The sequence below is a fragment of the Triticum dicoccoides genome, chromosome 1A, assembly GCF_002162155.2.
Source record: "Triticum dicoccoides isolate Atlit2015 ecotype Zavitan chromosome 1A, WEW_v2.0, whole genome shotgun sequence".
NCBI lineage: Eukaryota > Viridiplantae > Streptophyta > Magnoliopsida > Poales > Poaceae > Triticum > Triticum dicoccoides.
Window position 1 is genome coordinate 493,226,046 of NC_041380.1, and position 9,533 is coordinate 493,235,578.

A 9,533-nucleotide genomic window follows, 5' to 3' on the forward strand; every position below is an offset into this window, starting at 1 on the left:
GCGGGAGCGGCTGGGCCGCGGGGGCCCGGCTCGGGCCTGAGCGTGCCGGCGCGGTGAACGGCCGCGGGAGGCCACTTGGCGGCTGCGGAGTGGCTGCGGGCGGCGGAGCGGACGCGTCCGGCCGGATTCGGACGTGTCCGGCCAGTGCGGGGGCGATTTCTAGGGTTTCAAGGGGGATGAGATCCGAAAAAGGGGGGTCTATTTATAGGCATAGGAGGAGCTAGGAGAGTCCAAATGAGGTGCGGTTTTCGGCCAAGCGATCGTGATCGAACGCTCTAGAACATGGAGCGGAGTTAGGTGGGTTTTGGGCCAAATTGGAGGGGTGTTGGGCTGCAACACACACGAGGCCTTTTCGGTCCCTCGGTTAACCGTTGGAGTATCAAACGAAGTCCAAATGATACGAAACTTGACAGGCGGTCTACCGGTAGTAAACCAAGGCCGCTTGGCAAGTCTCGGTCCAATCCGGAAATGTTTAATCCCCACACACGAAAGAAGGCTAGAAATGACCATCGGAGGAGAACGAAGCGCCGGAATGCAAAACGGACAACGGGGAAAATGCTTGAATGCCTGAGACGAACACGTATGCAAATGCAATGCACATGATGACATGATATGAGATGCATGACAATGATAACAACACACGGAGACAAAAACCCGAACCCGAGGAAATAAATATAACTTAATGCGGGAAACGGCAAGAGTTGGAGTACAAATAGGGAAAGTTACATCCGGGGTGTTACAACACTCCACCACTACGAAAGGATCTCGGCCCGAGATCTAGGACTAAAAGAACGTCGGGTACTCAGAACGGAGGTGATCTTCGCGTTCCCAGGTAGCTTCACGGTCGGAATGGTGTGACCACTTGACTTTGAGAAATTTGATTGACTTGTTGCGAGTCTTGTGTTCAGTCTCTTCAAGAATAGCAATTGGGTGCTCACGATAAGAGAGATCTTCTTGGAGCTCAATGTCCTCGAAGTTGATGGTGCGGTCAGGAGTCTTGAAGCACTTTCGAAGCTGAGAGACATGGAACACGTCATGAACATTGTCAAAGTTTGAAGGAAGCTCGAGTTGATAGGCGAGGTCGCCTCTCTTGCTGACAATCTTGAAAGGTCCCACGTATCTAGGGGCAAGCTTCCCTTTGATACCGAAGCGACGAGTACCTTTCATAGGAGAGACACGGAGGTAAACATGATCTCCGATCTCGAAAGCCAAATTGCGGTGCTTACTATCATAGTAGCTCTTCTAACGGGATTGGGCTGCTTTGAGGTTATCACGAATGACTTTGCACATTTCCTCTGCCTCTGTGATTAAGTCATTACCCAAAAGCTGACGTTCACCGGTTTCAGACCAGTTGAGAGGGGTACGACACTTCCTGCCATACAGAATTTCAAAAGGGGCCTTGCCCGAACTTGCTTGAAAAATGTTGTTGTAGGAGAATTCAGCATAAGGAAGACAATCCTCCCATTTCATGCCGAAGGAGATCACACAAGCCCTGAGCATATCTTTAAGAATCTGGTTGACACGCTCGACTTGACCGCTTGTTTGAGGATGGAAAGCCGTGCTGAAGTGGATGTTGGTGCCCATGGTCTTCTGAAAAGAATCCCAAAACTTCGAGGTAAAGATGCTGCCACGGTCTGAAGAGATCACTTGAGGAATACCGTGTAGAGAGACAATACGAGAGGTATAGAGTTCCGCCAATTGAGCTGCAGTGATCGACTCTTTTATAGGCAGAAAGTGAGCCACTTTGGTGAGTTTGTCGATGACAACGAATATAGCATCATTGCCACGCTTGGACTTTGGAAACCCAGTCACGAAGTCCATTTCAATGTGGTCAAACTTCCATTCTGGAATGGCAAGAGGTTGGAGGAGACCTGCTGGCCTTTGGTGTTCTGCCTTCACTCTTCTGTAGACATCACATTCATTCACGAATTGAGCGATCTCGCGCTTCATTCGAGTCCACCAATACACTTGCTTGAGGTCCTGATACATCTTCGTGCTCCCAGGGTGGATGGAGAGGAGAGAATTGTGAGCCTCGTTCAAGATCACTTTACGAAGGTCACCTCTGGGTACAACAATACGATCCTCGAAGAAGAGAGTGTCCTTGTCATCAAGGCGGTAGCACTTGTACTTGGACTGACTCTTGGCAATCCCAATCTTCACCTTTTTCACCATAGCATCAAGAAGCTGGGCTTGGCGAATCTGGTCTTCTAAAGTAGGAGAGACTTGAAGGTTGGCGAGGAAACCTTGAGGAACAACTTGCAGGTTAAGTTTGCGGAAAGCTTCACAAAGCTCGGGTTGATAAGGCTTGAGAATCAGACTGTTGCAGTAGGCCTTTCTGCTCAAAGCGTCAGCAATCACATTGGCCTTGCCTGGGGTATACTCAATACTTGGATTATACTCTTGAATCATTTCGACCCATCGAGTTTGCCTGAGGTTGAGATTAGGCTGAGTGAAGATGTACTTGAGACTCTTGTGATCAGTGAAAATGTCCACTTTTCTTCCCAATAGAAGATGTCTCCAAGTCAAAAGAGCATGCACAACTGCCGCCAACTCGAGATCATGAGTGGGGTAGTTCTTCTCATTAGGCTTCAACTGGCAAGATGTATAAGCAACAACTTTCTTCTCTTGCATTAATACTGCGCCAAGACCTTGGAGAGAGGCATCACAAAAGACCTCGTACGGCTTGGATTCATCAGGCGGAGTCAGAACTGGAGCAGTGATCAATTTCTCTTTCAAAGTGTTGAAAGCAATGTCACACTCCGGAGACCAAACGTACTTGACATGCTTCTGAAGAAGATTAGAGAGAGGCTTCGCGATCTTAGAAAAGTTTTCAACGAATCTTCGGCAATAGCTTGCGAGACCGAGAAAACTGCGGAGTTGCTTCACGTTCTGAGGAGGTTCCCAATTCACAATTGCAGACACCTTCTAAGGATTCACGGCAATGCCCTTGGCAGAGATGATATGACCAAGATAAAGAACCTCATTGAGACAAAATTCACACTTGGAGAACTTGGCGTAGAACTGATGTTCCCTGAGCTTATCAAGAACCAAACGCAAATGCTTGGCATGATCTTCCTTGTTCTTGGAGAAAACCAGAATGTCGTCGAGATAGACCAAAACGAAGTCATTGGTGTAGGCATTGAAGATGAAGTTCATCATGCGAGAGAACGTCGGAGGAGCGTTGGCGAGGCCAAAAGACATGACAGTGTATTCATATGAACCAAAGCTTGTTCTGAATGCTGTCTTGGGAATATCTTCTTCACGAATGTGAATCTGGTGATAACCCATACGAAGATCAAGCTTGGAGAATACTTGAGCACCTTTGAGTTGTTCGAACAGCTCATTGATGTTGGGAAGTGGGTATTTGTTCTTGATGGTCTTCTTGTTCACTGGACGGTAATCAACACAAAGTCGGTCCGTTCCATCCTTCTTCTTCATAAAAAGAACACCACAACCCCACGGAGAAGAACTAGGCCGGATGAGACCCATTTTCTCTTGAATATCGAGTTGCTTCTTCAACTCCTTCAACTCTTCAGGTCCGAGCTTGTAAGGACGCTTGCACACAGGTTCCGTGCCAGGCTCAAGATCAATAACGAATTCAACTGGCCAGTGCGGAGGCATTCCTGGAAGCTCTTCTGGAAAGACGTCTTGATATTCGCAAACGACTGGAATTTGAGAGATGGCATCCAATTCACCCTTCTCATTGAGAGAAAACAGACGGATAGTATCATCACGAGCGGCAAAGACAATTACATCCTCAGACGAATGAGTCAATTGAATCTGCCTGGCTACACAATCAAGCTGAGCCTTGTGCTTAGAAAGCCAATCCATCCCGAGAATAAGATCAATATCCGAGTCACCGAGAACCGTAGGAGAAGCCAAGAACTTGTAGACACCCAAAGTGATAGAAACATCCAGAACGATGGAGTTAGCCTGCATGCGCTTACCGGGAGAGACAACTGCTAAAGGACTAGGCAAAACTTGCGAAACCAATTCATGCCTATTTGTAAACGGTCTCAAGATGAAGCAATGTGATGCACCAGTGTCAAAAAGAACTTTAGCTGGAATATCATTAACAGGAAGGTTACCCATGATCACATCTGACGAGTCCTCTGCCTGAGCTGCATTCATCAAATTGACCTTGGCATGCTTCGGGTTATGCTTGACCACAGCTGTACTTGCCGATCTCACGGGAGGAGGAGGAGGAAGACACCTCTGGTTGAGACACTTGTTGGCATAGTGACCCTTCTGTTGGCACTTGTTGCACGTGACCTCTGAAAGCGGACGGTGATACGGAGCACTCGATCTTGGAGCTTGAGACGAAGTCTTGTTCTGAAAGCTAGGGTTGGGTGGGTGGGAAGAACCACTGCCACCTTTGCTCTTCTGCTGATACGGCTGGCGGAACAGAGGAGGAGGAAGCCAAAACTTCTGCTGCTTGGCCATTTGAGTAGAGGAAGAAGGAGTAACATCTCTGACTCGCTTCTTGGAAGCATCACACCTCAACTGAGCAGCCTCTTGCTTCAGTGCCATGTTGTAGAACTCATCGTACATCAAGGGCTCAAAGAGAACAAGAGCTAGCTGAATATCTTCTCTAAGACCACCCCTGAACTGATATATCATGCTCTTCTCATCAGGCACGTCCTGCTTGGCAAAGCGGGCGAGCTTCTGAAACAACTTGTTGTAGTCATAGACAGACAAAGAGCCTTGCTTCAGATTGCGGAATTCCTCACGCTTGCTTTCAACCACGCTCTGAGGAATATGATGAGCTCGGAAATCTCGACAGAAATCATCCCAGGTGATAACACATCCACCTCTGGAGTCCTTGTACTACTGGAACCATTCTGCAGCTTGATCTTTGAGTTGGAAGGAAGCGAACTTAACAAAGTCCTCAGGCCTGACGTTACTGCACTCGAAATGCTTGCACGGATCCACAAGCCAATCGTCAGCATCGGTTGCCTCAACACAATTGCTGAAAGTCTTTGGCCCGTTAGCAAGGAACTGGTTGAGTGTAGCAAAGTGACTCTGATTGCTGCCTTGATTCCCTTGACTGCCTTGATTGCGCTCTTGAAGAATTTGCATGATCAACTGTGTGTTTGCATTGGTTGCGGCCATCACAGCTTGCCATGCCTCCGGAGGAGGTGGAGGTGGTGGCGGATCAGGATTCGGAGTCGTGCGCGTTGGAGGAGCCATCCTGAAGAGGTTGACCACCATTAGCACATTGACAGACAAATATTGAAGCTAAATCCAACGGAATGAAAATTGCAACATATAGTCTTCACATCCGAACAAAATGAACGAATGCATTCCTCTTGAAATGGTCACATGTCCATAAATTGAGAAGCCACGTAGAATTAAGGTAGAGATAAATCAACAAGGTACGGATCAAGAACGAATAATCGGTAAGAAATCCCAATCTCAAACCAATATCCGTGGAAGAAGAACTAGAGCTACTAGAATTCCCACCTATGAAACTCCCGAACCTTTCCGGTTATGCAATCAGGTGTTGGGGATACAGGGGAAGCATAATATCTCACCCAAACTAGCAAATCCTACATCCAGCTGTATCCATCCTTCAACACATAACCAAGAAAACTTCGGAAACCATCTACCTCAACCTTCGAAAAGCATCTGTTATACAAGTTATGGCGATACTCCCGAACTCCAGCCCCAGTACTGGGTGGCGTCGAGGTTATCTCACCAACGAACTGCATAAAAGAGATTTTCGATGTCGGCGTACTAAACTCAGGTATTCCAGAACTGCAACGATAAAATTATGATGACAACACCTCAGAGCTCAACTCCCCGAGACACTTCCACTAAACCCCTGACAGGAGGCACCAAGACAATGTTCTCATCATAAAACCATCGGAACGATTCCAAGATACCCGCGTGATCCTAAAAAAAATTTAGTGAAATTTGAGAAGAGAAGAGTCAAAACTCTACATCAGGATGCCTTACCAGAGCGATGAGGAGACTGGGAAGTAAAAAGAATTCCTAATCTCTCCGATATATAATTCCTAAAAGACTCAAAACATTTTTCTAGACACAACTCGGCTACTAAAAACGATCAAGCAATGGGGCTCCTAAGGTCGGGGAAGGCTCTGATACCAACTTATAACACCCTCGATGAGACTATAGCTCCCACGTGTCGAGGCACGACTTAGAGACATAATCGCATTGAAGGCATATGTCGCAAGTTAGGCAATCTTCACAACATCCCATGTAATATAATAATGAAAGGGGAGATAACATAGTTGGCTTACACTCGCCACGTCAAACAAGTACATAAATAACATTACATCATTCAAACACTCATGGCCCGACTACGGAGCCAAAATAAAAGAGAACCCAACATGCGACTCGGTCCCAATCACCCCCAACCGGGCACCACTACTGATCATCGGGAAAGGAAACATAGTAACGTTGAGAGTCTTCATCGAACTCCCACTTGAGCTCATACGCGTCACCTGAAGCGGAATCATCAGGCCCTGCATCTGGTGTAATAGTAATCTGTGAGCCACAGGGACTCGGCAATCTCGCACCCTCGCGATCAAGACTATTTAAGCTTATAGGTAAGGCAAGGGTAAATATAAGTGGAGCTGCAGCAAGCGTCTAGCAAGTATGGTGGCTAACTTATTCGCAAAAGAGAGCGAGAAGAGAAGGCAAAGCACGAGCGAGAAACTAGAGAGCAACCTGCGCAAACATTACTCCAACACCGTGTCCACTTCCCGGACTCCGCCGAGAAGAGGCCATCACAGTAACACACTCAGGTGATTCATTTTAATTAATTAAGGTTCAAGTTATCTACAACCGGACATTAACAAATTCCCATCTTCCCATAACCGCGGGCACGGCTTTCGAAAGTTCAAATCCCTGCAGGAGAGTCCCAACTTAGCCCATGACAAGCTCTCACGGTCAACGAAGGAATAGACCTCCTCCCAAGATGGTACTCAAGACACTTCGACAGGTTAAAACAAGACCAGCAACACCGCCCGAATGTGCCGACAAATCTCGGTAGGAGCTGCACATATCTCTTTCTCAGGGCACACTCAAATGAGACATCCTACGAGTAAAAGCAACCCTCAAGTTGCCCCGAGGTGGCCCCGCGGTCTACTCGGTCGGACCAACACTCAGAGGAGCATTGGCCCGGGGGGTTAAAATAAAGATGACCCTTGAGTCTGCAGAACCCAAGGGAAAGAAAAGGCTAGGTGGAAAAAGATAAAACCAAGGTTGGGCATTGCTGGAAAAGCTTTAATCAAGGCGAAATATCAAGGGGTTCCCATTATAACCCAACCGTGTAAGGAATGCAAAATCCGGGAACATAACACCGATATGACGGAAACTAAGGCGGCAAGAGTGGAACAAAACACTAGGCAGAGGCCGAGCCTTCCACCCTTTACCAAGTATATAGATGCATTAATATAGCAAGATAATATAATGATATCCCAACAAGTAAATAAATGTTCCAACAAGGAACGGCCTCCAATCTTCACCTGCAACTAGCAACGCTATAAGAGGGGCTGAGCAAAGCGGTAACATAGCCAATCAACGATTTGCTAGGACAATGGTGGGTTAGAGGTTTGACATGGCAATTTGGGAGGCTTGCAAGCAAGTGGTAGGCATCGTAGCAATGGCATAGCAAAAGAGCGAGCAAACTAGCATAGCAAAGATAGTAGTGATTTCGAGGGTATGATCATCTTGCCTGCACAGTTGTCAGAGTTGACTGGATCCTCAAAAGCAAACTCAACGGGCTCCTTGTTAGCGAACTCGTCTCCCGGCTCTACCCAATCAAGACAAACAATCAACAATGATACAATCAACCATGTGCAAGAACAAGCAATATGATGAAATGATGATATGCTATGCGGGATGCGATGCGGGATGCAAAATGCAAAATATGACAGGAAATGCATGAACCTGGCCTCAACTTGGAAAACCAAGTGTGCCACTGGAAAGATGAGATGAAATCGCTTGAAAACGATATAAAGAACGCTGGAATCGGAGTTACGGTTTGGAAATGGCAAGCGATTCAAAAATGACACCGGTCTGCGATTTACAGCAAGTAGGCATCTAAATGCAATGAGATGAACATGCAACAGCACCCAAACATGTCAACAAAATACATGGCAGGGATGCACACAAGATGCTTAACAAAAGTCTAGCACTGAGCTACGGCCAAATCATCCATTAACAGGTTCAAACAAGCATGGCAAAAATGCAAATGGCAAACAGATCTCAGACTTGGTGAAATTAACACTTGTCTCGAATTTCAGATCAGGTAGCCCTCTTCGGAGCAACAAAACTACATGCTACAGGACCTGAACATGTCAAAGTAAAGCATGACATGGAGCTACTCAAGGATCTTAACAAAAGTCCCTTAGTGACCTTGAGTCAAAAGGGATCAGAAAATACAATTGCAAGCATGTGAACATAGCAAAAACATAATCAGTTTTCATACTTAGTGAAAACTGGCACATGCTGAAATATAACTCAAGTAGGCATGTTTACGAGCTCGATGCACTCACTACAGAGTAAGTCATGGCAAGACAAGCATACATCCAACAAGAAGGCACAAAATGCAAGATAGACATGGCAAGAACAATAGCATAGCATGCACGGATCAACTACAACATCACCGGCAAAATTGCAAACAAGTTGACAATCTGCCCAGATTCACAAAGTAGTAAAAGTAGAGCTCGATTGACTCAAGCTAGGGTGCTCCATAATTGCAAACAAAGACATGGATGGATAGAGCACTACAAGATTAACAAAACATCCTTACTGGTCATCCTCAAAAGTGGCACGGATCACTAGGAAACAACAAGAACATATGGCATCATGAGATAAACAGCTCCGGGACTTAGTGAAATCACTAAGTCCTTGAAAACAGAATTAGCAAGTGCACCACTTTGCAAGCTTGAACAAATCACCACACACATCCTAAAAATACATGGGTTGCACCTCTAGAAAGATGACAAAACCCTTAACAAAACACATGTAGAACTCACGGGCATAGCATGCACACAATAATCATGGCAAAAATGACAAAAGTGCTAAACAGAGTAGCAGATCTGACAATTAACTCAAGTAGCCCTCTTCTAACAGCATTTAGGGCATCAAGATGAGCTCAAATGAAAATGATGCAATGGAATGAAATGATGTACTCTCTGAGATGAACATTTTGATATGCTATATGCATGAATCGAACTACGGATGCAAAGTTACGAAGCCTCGAACAGGAGCATATGGATCAAGAATTTCGGGACTCGAAATTTACCCCTAGGGTTTACTGTTCACCGAAACCGGATCTGGCGAAAACACTGTTCACGGCGGCGGATCCGGCGCTCGCCGGCGACGAGGACTCGCCGGAGAGGAGGGAGGGCCGGCCGGAGCGGTGGCGCTCGCCGGAGTGGTCGCCGGCTCGCTCCGGGCGCGGCGAGGCGGCGCGGCCGGGAGGCGGCGGCGGGCGGCGCGGCCGGGAGGCGGCGGCGGGCGGCGCGGCCGGGAGGAGGTGGCGGGCGGCGCGGCGAGCT